Source organism: Ailuropoda melanoleuca, chromosome 2 (genome assembly GCF_002007445.2).
Source record: "Ailuropoda melanoleuca isolate Jingjing chromosome 2, ASM200744v2, whole genome shotgun sequence".
Classification (NCBI taxonomy): Eukaryota; Metazoa; Chordata; class Mammalia; order Carnivora; family Ursidae; genus Ailuropoda; species Ailuropoda melanoleuca.
The window spans coordinates 70,203,683-70,218,243 of NC_048219.1; the positions used below are offsets into that span (position 1 = coordinate 70,203,683).

The window sequence follows — 14,561 nt, forward strand, 5'->3', positions numbered from 1 at the left end:
ACGTGGCGGTAGCCGGGGATAAGTCACAGGTAGGGAGATTAATTTTTGCAAAGAAGGAATACAATACGTAAACAGACACTGTTTCTACAGAGAAACTCTTGTAGGATGTTCTGGAAGTGGCCAAACAGTTTGAAAAAAAGACTTCTCTCCTTTGGCTGTCAAAGACTTGTAACTCTGAATAGCTTCAAAGCATGATTTTTAAGCAAGGAATGGCTACTGTTACCTTAGCAGAACGGTGGTGAGCTTGGCAAGCTGGTGGAGGAAGCAGTTAAACTTTATCCATTCCTTCCTCCCACACACTCAGAGTGTGGACGCCGTGGAGCGCGAGGATGTCAGAGGCTGAAGAAAGAGTCAGTGGCCCTTGGGGGGGATTCTCTGGTTCTCTCCCGTTATCCGGGGCCGGCAAGGCAGACCTAGGGTCGCAGCTTCCGCTGGCCTCTGTGAGCCTCTGATAAGCAAAACCTTCGGTGGGAAGAGATCATTCCCCCTTTTTCACTTGCGCAGATAAAGTGTGTGCCCTTTTCCCACTTCCGGGAGGCTAAGATTTATTAAAATCGGCAAATTGCCTCCTTCAAGAAAACAATATATAAAGGGATTAGCTTCTTCGCAGGTGTTTCGTCTGATGCTGGTTCTCGAAAGCCATGAATAGGAATTTGTCCATTTTGTGTTGTCCAAATGCTCTGTAAAGATTAACTCATTTAGCCTCATTGCCCGCTCGTGAGGGCTGTTATCCCTTTTTCTCAGCTGCGGAGTGGAGACAAAGTGCGGCGCGGAGGCGCCTCGCCCAAGGCCACACAGCTGGCGGCTGGAGACTTCCGGCGCTGTGCTGGCGGCTCACAGGCGGCCTTCGTCTCAGAGGTAAGGAGATGCCCGGGGCATCTGTGGAAGTAGCTGGCACAGCCTGAAGGGAGCCGCCAGAAGCTCCCAGCCCCAGGAAGACAAAAAAACCAAAACACACTCATTGTGGCTGCCAATCAATGTGAATGTGTGATAAGGCAGACAGCAGCTGGGCGGAAGCTCGCCTTCCAGAGTTCTGTGACAGCCCCGGAAGGACAGTCACATCGTAAGAGCATGCCCAAGCGGTTGGCGCGTGAGGCGCGCGGGGCGACAGAGCCGCGAGGCTTCGACACCATCGCTTCACGTTCGTCCAGGGCTTGCCAGTTCTGAAAGCGCTCGCACGTGCGCGGCTATTTCCTCACAATTGTTCTGTGAAGGAAGGAAGTAAATATTATGGGCTGAGTTGTGTTCCCCACACAATTTGTACGTGGAAGGCCTAACGCCAGCAGCTCGGAATGCGTCCGTATTCGGAGATAGAACCCTTCAGGAGGTGAAGTTAAAACGAGACACTCAGGGAGGGTCCAAATCCGATCTGACTAAGGTTCTTTTAAGAAGAGGAAACTTGGATACAGGAAGAGGGACGCACACAGAGGGAAGGACACAGGGAGAAGGTGGCCATCTGCGAGCCAAGGAGAGAGGCCTGGGGAACAACCGAATCTGCTGACTCCATGATCTTAGACTTGCAGCCTCGGGAACTCTGAGGAACTTAATTTCTGTTGGGTAAGTCGTCCAGTCTGTGGTATTTTGTTACAGCACCTCTAGCAAACTAATACAGTAGACAATTTTGGAATACCCTTAAAAAAAAAAAAGATTTATCTATTTATTTATTTGTCAGAGAGAGAGAGAGCATAAGCAGGGGGAGCAGCAGGCTGACAGACAAGCAGGCTCCCCACTGAGCAAGCAGTCTGAGGCGGGACTCAGTCCCAGGACCCCGGGATCATGACCTGAGCCCAGTGGAGTTCCTTAACGACTGAGCCACCCAGGTGCCCCTATTTTGGAATATCCTTAAACATTTTAGAAGTACTTTTTCCCAACCAGAAAATGGCCATATTAATCAGAGAGCTTTCACATTGTCTCAATAATAATGTTAGAAGTGGCTCACACTTGCCAAACCTTCACCGTCTTACTTCATTTCATCCTCATTAACACGCCCCCCAATAAATAAATGGAGGGAGGGGGAGAAACAGTTTTTCCTTGCAGTAGAATTCCACTTAATATATGCAGAAGGAAAGAGAGAAATAGAAGATTGCCATTGGGAAAATACCGTAGCAATAATTATTGCAGGTAAGAGCCACTAGTGGATGCTACAATTAGTGGCTGAAAGTATGATGAGAAACAGGATATTTGCATAGTCTCAGAGTATCTCTCCACAAGAAGTTTATTATTTACAAAGGGAAGAATAGTAACTTTACAGTGGAGAAGCCCCCCATACGCCACCTAATCCAAGCTATCAAATTTAATCTCACCAATAGTTAGACATATCGACATCATGTACCCCCAGATATGATGCACAGAGAGGGGCACAGCATCACATCTGGAAAACTGGTGAAATTCAAATAAGGTCTGTAGATTTAGTTAACAGTATCACACCAATGCCAATTCTTGGTTTTGATCTTTGGACTATGTTCATGTAAGATGTTAGCATCAGAAGAAGCTGGGTGAAGGACATGTAGAAACTCCATAATTTTTGCAACTTTTCAGTAATTCTAAAGTTATTTAAAAATAAAAATTAAAAAAACCCCAAATCTTCTTAAGTAGGTGCTATTATTATCTTATTATGTAAGTGAAGTAACATGCTCAGTCAGCCAGATTGTCAGGGGTGTCTGATTCCACAGCTTATGCTGAACCCTGTAATATAGTCTCCTAGCGCCTTGAGGAGACCATGGAGTTTTAGTTTAGTTTCAATTTTTCATATAGTTGTATCAAAAATTATACTTTTTAAAATGATATTCTACACAATACTCTTTTCTAAACCATTCTGCCTTCCATTCATCCCCAAAAGGAAGTTTTGACATAGTTTTTGAATGGAAAGAAATCAAGAGCTGGGAAGGGCACTGAACAAAATACCATTACACACACACACGAAGAAGTGGCAGGCTTCTCTGCTTCCCTCAGAGAACTTACAAATAGCGGAGACCTATGAAAGATAGCTAACGGTACAGAACAGAAAATAAGCACCAACTAAGTAGTATCGGCTCTGTGTGCCATGGGAGGTCAGAAGAGAGGGAAAATGCACTTCAGCCTGAGATGATTGAAAAAGGAGTAGCAGCCATATCACCATGAACGTGCCCAATCTCGTCTGATCTTGGAAGCTAATCGGGGTTGGGGCTGGTTAGTACTTGGATGGGAAAAAGGAGGAGGTGACCTTTAATCTGGGCCTTCAAGAATGAGCATTGAAAAAAAAAAAAGGATATGGTATGGAAAAAAACATTGCAGATAGAGGGATGACGTAGGAAAAGATGGAGGTGAGACAGCTCAAATAGTTGAGTAGACCAGTTAGATTGCAATAGCAGAGTTATTGTGTATTTAAGAAAGACATTTTAGCAGAGATTCCCACTCACATGCCTTCAGGGGCCATGCAAAAATATGGGGGAGCGTTAAATATCTTTAATGAGATGTTAAAGAGTGGCAAAGTGGAGAGAGCCTGCTCCACCTAAAGGCATTTTGGATGAAGACAAAACAACAAAACCAAACACTGACCAAGGCAAACACATGGCTGCTGACCAGATTCTGCCTAAGGGCTGCTGGTTTGAGCCTGCTTTGTGACATCAGCTAAAGCATTCTTGGCTGTTACAACAGAGGACATAGCTTATCAAGAGAATGAAGAATTGTTTGGAATTTCTACTAATAATTCTCTCTGGGTCTCAAGGCTGCGAAGCCAGGTGGGTCAGCTGTGTGATATGAATGCAGTTTCACTAAGAGCGCTAGACCCACTGCTTAACGTTGTTAGGACACTACTGCCACCTAGTGGTCATTGGGGCTGTGCCAGCATCAACAAAAACCATACCGAGTTGCTTTCTATATATGGTGCTTTTATCTTCCAAATGTTTGTCTTGTGACTCATGCTATAAAATACCCGAATAAACTACATAATCCTTTATATTGTGAGGTTGCTTATAGCGTGAATTTTCACAAATGGCGAAGGTTATTGTCATATCACTACTGTGATAGTGAGGGTTTGCTATTTATTTGGGTGTCTGGTCAATAAATTTCCTCTGCCACTGCTGTGCGCTTGTATTAATGGTATCTCTTTGGCATAGTTGCAGAAGCTCAGCAAGTATCTGAGATGCTACATAGAAGGGATTAAATATCCGAGGAGGCATGGAAAAAAAGAATCAGAAAGAAAAAAAAAAAAAAGAGAAAGGATCAGGCAATTTATGTTCCTTTGTTAGTTTTGTGACTTTGAGCCAGTTGGCCTCTCTAGGCATCAATTCTGGCTGCTAAGAAATGTAGGGTTGAAAAGTTCAGTAGGTCTCCAACCAGATCCCATGGGGCATCCTCTGAGGAACTTCATGGGATTAGAAATTCTAATGGATCTTTGTCTGGGGATGAGGGTTTAGGCTAAGGGGGAGAGGTGGCAAGGTGAAGTCCAGCCTGCTCCATCCAGAACAGCACCACTACAAAAAATTAATTGCTGAAAATTTTAATTTCAAATAGGTGATCCATGCCCATGATTCAAAATTCAAGAGGTAGAAAACAGTGTGTAGTGAAAAGTCTCCTTACTAACTTGTCTCCAGGTGTCTACCTTAAAGGAAACCAATATCACAATCTCTGGTCTCTCTTTCAAGAGGTAGCCTCCTCCCTCCCCACCATTACCCTATCTCCTTCCTTTTATTAAACAAATAGCAACATCACATGCACACTGTCCCATAATGCCTCTTTTTAAATCTATTTTATATGTTGGAATTTCATTGAAATTTCACTTATATTTCACTATACTGAGATTATCTATCTATAAAATATTTGACTAGTTTATCTATAAATCTTCTTTCCACTAGGGCTTTTCATGACTCTTAAACCTACATTTTGATTTGATATAAAATAAATGATTCATGGACTTGTGGCTCTGTGGAGACAAATGGCATTTGAACCTGCTCTCCGTGTCAGGCTTATGAGAGACAGGAGGAAACAGAGCTGGAGAATACCTTGGTCAGTGCTTTCAGCTGTACTCTATTTGGCTGCCGTAAACCATCATGGTGATCCACACACGGTTAGTGAAGGGTGGGGGAACACAGCAAAGAAACTGCTTAGGTACTAGGAATATCAACAGTAAATGGGATTTGAAGATCTGGGAAGGACAGACCAAGAGTGTGAGGATTGGTCGGTTTAGAAATCTTGCCCCCCTCCCCCAAAAAAGAAAGAAATTTTGCCAAGTGTTAAGGTAACTGGAGATGGGCTCCTCATTACATAGATCCCCTATAAGATTTTTGTTTCCCCTTTAAACTGGATCAGATTTTCCTTAGACCAGTGGCTCTTAGCCCTGATTGCTGTTAGAATCATCTGGGAGCTTTCAGAAACTTCCAGGGCCAGGGCCTACTCGTGGGGATTCTGATTTAATTTACCTGGGCATGGGGCCCAGGGCCTGCTGTTTTTGGAAAGCTCTGGAGATGATTCTAGAGGCAGCCAGGTGACAGGAGAGCTGTAGCTGTCAATGACTGGCCAGTGATGCAGTTCCTTCCTCCTCCAACAGGTGGTTTCTCTGGGCAAATGGCCAGATTCCTTCTTGAAATCCTTCCTTTAAACTAGCCTTCCCTTCTCCTCTTCTTTCTATTGCATTGTCACTGAGTTGTTGCCTCTTTTGACATTTATCAGTCTCCTGAGCATACAAAACCCCTTCAGGTAGTTCAAGCGAGAATTGATCAAATCCTACCTTTTCCAGTTCCTCTTAGATTCAACTACTGAGGGCTTTACCTGAGTGCTGTGGCCCATCAAGTTCTAGATCAGTGGTTCTCAGGCCACAGCATCAGCGCTACCTGGGGAGTCCTTGGAAAATTAAATTCCTCAGCCCATCCCACACCTACTGAATCAGAAACTCTGGGGGTGGGGCAAGCAGTCTGTGTTTTGACAAACCTTCCAGATCATTCTGGTGTACACCAAGTTTGAGATCCACTGTTCAGGGGCCACTTCTTCCCAGGACATGGAATTATTTTGGTGGCCTTAGACCACCAGCTGGTGGCATTCAGAATGAATCGTGTGTCTAGGGCTGCTCTATCGGTGTACATCTTGGGTGCCCCCAGGCTGAGCCAGCTGCCATCTTCCTCCAATGCCCTCATCACTTCCATCTTGTCTCTGTGCTGGAGAATAGACTCAACTTCTTTCTCCATTTCTCTGACTCGTGCCTCAGCACTTTACTATGCTGGGCTGTTCCCAAACTCAGTCCGTGCACCCCCACCCTTGCCACCTCATTCCCTGGGACCCCTGACCCTGGCAGAGACCTCTGTCATTCCCCTGAGGAAGAAACAGATTTTTCTCAAGGGGGCTTCCTGGCAGAGTTTATCTTTGCACTCTGTAACCTCACATGACACACAGCCTAGTAGGACCGAGTCTCTGAGTCTCCGAGTCTCCGCCTCCATTGTGGGTCGGCTGATGACTCATTTTGTGCTCTGAAGCCTGATTTCTTACCTAATCGCTGCTTATTTTTCCTCTGCTGAGACACAATCATATCAGATATGATCATCAAGTAAGGAGGACTGATTTGTGTTTCAATGGCCTCGGGGCTGGAGCGTTCCAGTGAGCGCAGTCCTTCAAAGAACTCATCTCAGGAAGGTACCCATTTATTCCAACAAGGCTGTCATTATTCCAAACATGACGGAACGCGCTCTTCTGGGTCTGCTGTAATCTCAAGTCTGATATTTCCCATCCTCCATCATCTGGTTTCATCTTCCACCACCATCTCTCAAGTGCCCGTTGCTCCAACCACAGAGCTGTTTACTATTGTTTAACTCACCCTGCACTTTCACATAGCTGTGAGTCTGTTATTCTTACTCAGTTTGGAATGTTCTTTTCGTTCTTCCTTTGCTTATTGATTCTATTCATTCCCTAACCACCAGCAAAAACACTCCTTTTCCTGTGAACCCTTTCCCTGTTTCTCAAATTAATGGCTTGCTCTCTTCTCACACATCATGGTATTTCACTTTTCGTGGCTATTAAACATGTTTGCTTAAACATGTACTGCCTTAAAAATGTAAGCTTGCTGATGGCAGGGACCATGGGAACAATCCAGTCCCCCTGTAATGGCTAACAGTAAGAAATCTACAGCTCTCTAGAGTCTTCAAAAGGAACGGCATGAGGAAATCAATCTATTTACTTTACTGTAATAAAAATGGCATCGTCCCCTGTCTAATCACATACTTTAGTCATTAGATGCCATCAACTACCTGAAAGGATAAAGATTCGACAAATTGTAGGAACAGTAAAATATGGCCTGAGCACTAGCAGCTGGTACCAAGTATATACTACAAATTGGAAGTAGTAGTGAAACTACTTTGAAACCACATTGAAGGGGACAGCATTCTTGTTGTTTGTTAAAAGCCCTTCCTTTTGCTAGAAGTGTGTCCTCTGTGACATTAACACTCTGGGTCTTTGTGAGGGTTTCAAGCTCCCGAGGTAGACAGAAGTGCTACAAAGTTGAGCACCATCTCAGAGAACAAGGACAGACGATCTCAAGTTTCACTACGTGAGTCTCTGTGGCTTCAAATTTCTTATCACCAGGAGGAGAAATTGGCTTTGTAGAGCCCAGTGACTGAAGGAGCTCCAGGAAATGCAATACGGTAGCAAATTTATGCCTCAGTTGGAATGAAGTACATACCCAATACCGCACTTGGGATTCTTCATTGCAATATTTGGTCTCTTCCTCTTTTGTGGGTCGTCTTTCACTAATGCTTTGTGAATGCATTTTCATTCCCCTCTTTCTCTTCCCAGAATTTAAACTGGTCTTGAGTCATGCTTAATGTGCTCAGATTTCCAGCTATCTGCCACACCAGAGACTTGCTGTTCTGCTATGGTGAAGAATCCCCCCTCTGAGTGTGGTATCCTATATCCTAATCCTCTAACTCTTCTCCCCAGGTTATGACTCACTATTTCCGGACTTGGTGTCCTCCCCCTCCTTCCCCTAATGTTTACCAAAGATGAAATAGGCTGCCTTTATTGGAAAGTTTCAATTTCTCTCCCCCTGTTCTAGGATTGATTCAAAATCTACTTCTTCCAGGAACATTTCTCTGATAAATTCCAGCCCATTGGATCAATCTTTATTTTACATTGTCCGAGAATTTATGCATTCAATTTAGAAGGTCTATTTAACTGTTTCTTTTGTTGTAATCATTCTGGAGCTGTTTTGTCTTATCAGATGTATTATATCAGGTATAGAGATGAATTAAAATCTGATTCTTTGTATTCTGTAGAGCTCTCCTCCTCCACCCACCTGCCATGCTGAAGTAACAAACCTCTGGGGTTTCAGGACCATTAAGAAGGAGGGACTAGAGGTTGACATTATTTTTAAAAAGAGGTAACCCTACAGAGGGTGAGCTTTCCAAAAATTTAGGAAGGATGGTTAGTGATAGAAAATTCTGAGAGTGTCACAGACCTGTGCCATTCTCCATCATAGCACCCCAGGGATTAGTGGGACCACTGACAGGGACAGGGAAGGGCCAGGATGGCCACACACTAAATGTGGTGATGTTGGGGCCCAAAGCAGAAGATCTCAGTCTGAGCTTGGTTCACAGGGAGTGGAGCAGATTTAATTTGATTTAGAGACAGGGGAAAAAAAAAAAACCAACAACGTGACATTTCTTTCATCTGAGTACAGTGGAATAATTATTCAAACATGCTGTATGTAAGGTCTTTGAGAATGAGAACCTTACCTTTTCATTCTGCTTGGATGATAGTGATCTGTCTATAAGCTGATGGACTGACTCACTTGTTTGCACTTATATATGGGAACTAGCACATCAGTATCTGTGTATAAATTGCCATCAGCACAGACTGGTGATTAGAAGTTAGATAGTAGGAAAAAAAGAGAAGAGTTTACTTTGAAAATCATATATATTTTTTAACCCATTACACCCAACCCCAAACCACACTTGAATTTTCACAATGCTTGATCTCTTCTAAATTAATAAGCTCAGCGTATTATTTCCTTTGTCCTGTACATCAGGTGTTCACCAACATATATTGATTGAGCATCTATAAGTTTCAGAGATTGGTCTAGGTTTCCTTTCAGAACTTCCATTTTACCAGAGGGAGAGAGACCAAAAAGAAAAATAAACCCAAACCAAAAAAACCCGCCAACTCCCCACTCCCAAAACATTATAAGAAAATTATGTAGTATGTTATAAAATGCCACATGGGGAAGATGTGGGAATTGGGAGTGCTGGGGGGATTTTAAGTGAGATCTGAGAAGATGCCATCCGAGCACAGACCTGGGGTGGCTGAGGCAGTTAGCCCTCTGCATTTTGGGGGGAGGAGTGTTCCAGAATGAGGGACAAGTCAGTGCAAAGGCCGGAAATGAGAGCATGTTTGGTATGTTCCAGAAACATCAAAGAGGCCAATGTGGCCGGCATAGAGTGAGCAAGAGTGAGGGTGGTGGAGAGGAGGAGGGGAGGCCACCGCATGTCAATACTGTGGGTTGGTGTAAAGACTTTGGTTTTCTCCAAGAGACATGAGGACCTCCTGTCAATACTGTGGGCTGTTGTAAAGACTTTGGTTTTCTCTAAGAGACACGAGGACCTCCTGAATTTTGAACAGACGAGTGATATGATCTGACCAATGTTCAAAAAGACCATTCTGGCTCCTATGTTGAGGCTAGACTGATGGAGGGGTGTGTGCCAGTGGGAAGCAAGGGTGAGGCATGGAGACCAGTTAGGAGCCTACTGTAATAAATCCAGGCTGGAGGTGATAGCGATTTGGACCATGGTGATAATGGTGCAAACTGTGAGAAGTTCTAAGTTTCTGGTACATTTTGAAAGTGGAGTCCATGGGGGGCACCTAGGTGGCTCAGTTGGTTAAGCGTCTGCCTTCGGCTTGGGTCATGTGGAATCCAGCCCTGACCCACATCCAGCTCCCTGCTCAGCGTGCCGGGGGTGGGGGGGGGTGGAGTCTGCTTCTCCCTCTCCCTCCCTCCCCTCAGCTCATGCACATGCTCTCTTTCTCTCTCTCTCTCTCTCACAAATAAATAAATAAAATCTTTAAACAAATTAAAAAACAATAAAGTGGAGTCAGTGGGATTTCCAGTCAGATCAGATGTGGGAGAAAGAGAGGAATCAAGGATGAACCTAATTTCATGGGTTGAGTAAATAGAAGGATGGGGTTGTCTTCAACTGAGATGAAGTCTGGGGGAAGAGCAGGCTTGCTGGGAGTGCGTAGGTGGTGGTAGGTTGGAATTTCAGGAGTTCAGATTTGGATATATGATATTTTCAGTGTTTTGGTAATTGTAGATAGTTCTGTGAAACTTGTTTGCCAACATTCATGTAAACTTCATCAAAATCCATGAAATCCCAAGTGCTTGCCACATTTTGAGCCCTTTAGGCAGCCTCGGGAGTTCCCCTGGCACACACTGCCACATGGACAGAAGGGAGGATGGGTACCCCTGCCATTGGGATCCTGTGGGTTAGCACCTATGAGATCCCACGTACAAGAATTCTGTCTAGTGGGGGCAGTCTTCACTCAGCAGCTACTAACCCATTCATGTTTTCTCCCATGCAGAAATCTGATGCTAGATAGAAGGGCAGCGGTGGGGGGGGGGCAGGGAACAAGAGAAACAGAGGAAAAGAAGCAGAGGAGGAGAGGGAGACTTGTTCTTACAAATGGCAGAGTCAACCAGAGAGAGAATCAGAGTTGCTTTCTTCTGAGGGAGAGAAGACTGAGTAGGTCACCAGGATTGCTTTTGAATTCCAAACCGGCAAGGAACCTTCATTGATTTACTTTTGGGTTCCTCATGGGATCTTACTCTGCAGTGCTGAGATGCTTTTTTGCCTTCCTTTGTATATTTACAATATCAAAACCGAACCCTGCAAGCAGCCTAAGGTGTGGCTTATTTGCAACTGGGAAGTCTCTAAATGATACATTATGATGTTGCAACTTAATATATGTTAAGATGATCTGGGAAATGGAATAGGGATGGTAGAGAAAGTTCAAGCTTTGCTTTCTTCCTAAGAGAACAATTATGAATCATAAGTGTAAGGATTATAAAGAAATACACCAGATTGTTTCTTAGTATCTTTATCCCCAAATATTTATTTAATACCACATGTAAGGCACCGCCCTAAGTCTTGGGGAAAAGCCAGACATGGCCTTATCACATGCATCTTGATGTGTCTCGGTGTTTTCATGCCTTTAAATTTGATTCTTTTGTCTCTTTTTCTCCTGGATTCCACATCTGTCCCTCCTTCGTTTCCCCCTCCCCCACCATTTTCCTCTCTTTTTCCCAGTTTCCTCAGCCAGGTTAATTTTTCGTCCCCCTGGGTTTGATTACTTTCCCCACCTTCAGCTCTAGCTCTCTCTAATTGCTATCAACTATGAGTTGTCCTCTGGAGGATTTAACTAGAAGCAGGTGCCCATATAATTCCTCAGAATGGACTTACCAGTAAACATTTGGAAAAGGAACAAAATGAATTTACCTTTCTCTTCTACTTCCTTGGAAGTGATGAAGTTAGTTATGACAAAGATAAAGTAGGACACATTGGAAAAGGCTAAATCTAGGTGATCATGAAACTTACTACTGAAAACCCTTCAGTGGTTCCACGTCAGCCCATGTGATGGCCTGTCATGGGAGAGGCGGTTATATGTATTTCTCTACATAGAAACTGTGGTGATCTTCAGGGCAGAGCCAAAGTCTAATTCATCTCTCCGTGTGTATTTCCATTGTGACTTGCATGCAATAGGCACATAATAAATGACCCTAGAGTCTAATTTGAACAGAGTGGCATGAGCGGCTCATGTCCACCATAGGTTCAGAAGTCAGCTTCAGTCTTTGAGCAGCAACTTCCAAAAAAGAAAATCTCCTTTTATCTTTTAAAGTTTTAGGCAGCTGATTATATTCACTGAGGAAACCATGATTAAGTCTCAGGAAGCAGAAAAGGAAGATAAGACACAATTTAACATAATGAGTCCGGATGGGTGGGTCTGATGTGCAGGACTTCTGATGTCAGACCAACCTGACTCATAAACTACTCTTCTGAGTAACATCCTTTTACTTCCCAATCTTTATACACTCAAAAATATTTTACCTTGATTCCACTTTCTCACTCCAAGTCCTGTACCTTGGGATGCTTTTTTGAGTCTGTAGAAGAATCCACTCCTCAGAGTTTCCCAAACTGGTTGTAAGGTGTCCTCTCACAGCATTAGAAGAGACTCACATTCTTCTGGGACACCTGGGTGGCTCGGTTAAGCATCCGACTCCTGGTTTCGGCTAATGTCATGATCTCGGGGTTGTGAGATCGAGCACTACGTTGGGCTCCACACTCAGCGCTGAGTCAGCTTGAGATTCTCTCTCCCCCTACTGTCTCCCCCTGCTCACTCACTCTCTCCTCTCACTCTCTCTCTCTCGCAAATAAATAAATCTTAAAAAAAAAAAAAAGAGAGAGACACATTATTCTGGATGGATTCTAACCTCCAAATGGCAAATTTCTACCTAGTCATATTCTAAAAGGGAAAAGATGAACATCATGAAGTGAGCCTACAAATAGAAAAGAAAATCAAGGGAATAAGTCAAACACTTGCATACTTCCAAATCCAGCCTCCCTCCCCGTGACAGACCTTATTTGCTTGACATCATAAATATCGAGCCTCCTGCTCATCAGAGAGCTGCCATTTCCTTGGTTATATTGCCTGCAATTGTCAATTCCTGAGAGCTTTGCAAGACTGTGAGAATATAAAACAGGGCTCTTTGGGAATTATTTCTAGGTTCTTTTCGCACAAGGATGAAAAACATTAAAAGAATGAACAAACTACATGACTGGGGTTGGGAGGGGGATCCTGAGTTAGCTGTGAGGGGTCTTCTATTAATTTCTTCATATGCCTAGAAACAGGGACATTCATTCCTTCAGCAAACATGACTGAGCTCCCACTATTGCCAGGACTGTTCTAGGCACTAGAGATACACTGCTGAACAAAACAGAAAAAAAAAAAAATTTCCTCCCTTGTGGAATTTACATTCTAGTGGGGAAAGTTCCTCCTGTCATCCTTCCTTTCTCCCTGTGAGCAAGAGACAAGCTCGTCACACAAACATGAGGAAGGGAGAGAAGATTTATTCCCAGCTTGCCTCTGCTTTTGTCATTCTTTCTTCTCAAGTATCCCAGAGCCCTGTGATTTTCATGAAGACCCCTCTTGTAAATAAGGAACTGAGAAAGTAATGCCCACTATTTGCAGTTTCAGGAAAGGATGTGGAAAGGACAAGACTAACTCTTGCATGAATCCAAGTCATTATTTCATGCCAGAGCCAGAATCTCCTTCCTCCCTACTTCAGTGGAGGATGGTGTTCCTTTGTTCCAGTGGGCAGCTGGGTTGAAGATCTGAGGCCCATCCTTGGTGTCTTTCTCTTTTTACCTCCAAATCCAACCAATGGTCAAGACCTGTGGACACCACATCCCGTATCTTTCTAATTCTTCCATCCTACCCACACTAATGGCCAATTTTCTTACCTGTGTTATTATGATAATCCCCTAACTCCTGTCTCTCTCCTCTCAAATTCATCCCCTGCAGTGTTGTTCGATTTCCCATCTAAGAACCAGCTTTAATTATGCCACTTCCTTGCCTTTCAAAAACTCTCATTGGCTCCCTACTTAATAGATCTCCTGATGCTCTCCCAGCTCTGCCCCAAACATCTTTAAAAAATGTTTATTTCCGATGTTGATTTTTTACTGATCCTAAGCTCCTGCCTGAGGAGCTGACATGCTTTTCCTGATGTATGTTCCATGCTTTCTACTGGCTAAACCTTTACCCCCATTCTTCCTTCTATTTGGAATTCCCCATTTCCATGGATGCTATTAAAAATGCTACGCATTGGGGCACCTGGGTGGTGCGGTCAACTGAGCATCTGACTCTGGTTTCAGTTCAGGTCATGATCTCAGGATGGTGAGATGAAGCCCTGTGTTGGGCTCCGTGCTGAGCATGGAGTCTGCTTGAGTTTCTCTTTCTTTGCTCCTCCCACACTTTCTCTCTTTTTCTCTCTCTCAAATAAATAAATAAATCTTTTTAAAAAATGCTACACATTAAGATAAAGTCTCAATGCCACTTCCTTCCTGAAGTCTTTTCTGACTAGCTTTGTTTCTGTCTCTTGGCAGCTATAACCCTCTACCTTTCTTTTTCCTCTCCCGTACTGGTCACGTTCCTGAGGCAGGGTCCATGACTGCTCCTTCTTTGTGTCCTTCTTCTTGCTTTCTGTATGGCAGGTGCTTTGCAAATATTTGCTGGATTATGGAATCATGTGTCTTTGAAGCACATGGGGTGGGGTTGGCTGGCAAGGTGGGGGGAGTGTATTTTTTGGTTGGGGTCAGGTAGGTTGGAGGGATCTGTATTTTCTGTCAGGGGGCTTTAGAGTTCACTTTCATTGGGCTTGGGGTCAGCCATGTGTGAAAGATTTCCAGTGGGAAATGAGGCAAAGAGGTCTGTGTCCATGGAGATAAGGGGGCAGTCCTTTACTGTACTCCTGATTTATGGAGAACTGGAAAATAACAGGTACTGAGTAATGTTATCTGAGATTTCCCTTGGGGTTTGCCAAAAGAATAGCG

General features: G+C 43.9%; 1 long non-coding RNA gene across 3 annotated transcripts in view; it reads left to right on the forward strand.

Moving 5' to 3' along the window:
* Positions 1-880: 880 nt before the first annotated feature.
* The window catches only part of LOC117801022, a 71,569-nt gene continuing 57,888 nt past the window's right edge, over positions 881-14,561 (forward strand). For 2 of the 3 annotated variants that reach the window (XR_004623329.1, XR_004623328.1), the window contains exon 1: positions 1,028-1,557. This is a non-coding gene — a long non-coding RNA (uncharacterized LOC117801022). Of the gene's footprint in view, positions 1,558-14,561 lie in introns of all 3 variants that reach the window. The other variant, XR_004623327.1, reaches the window with a different exon arrangement.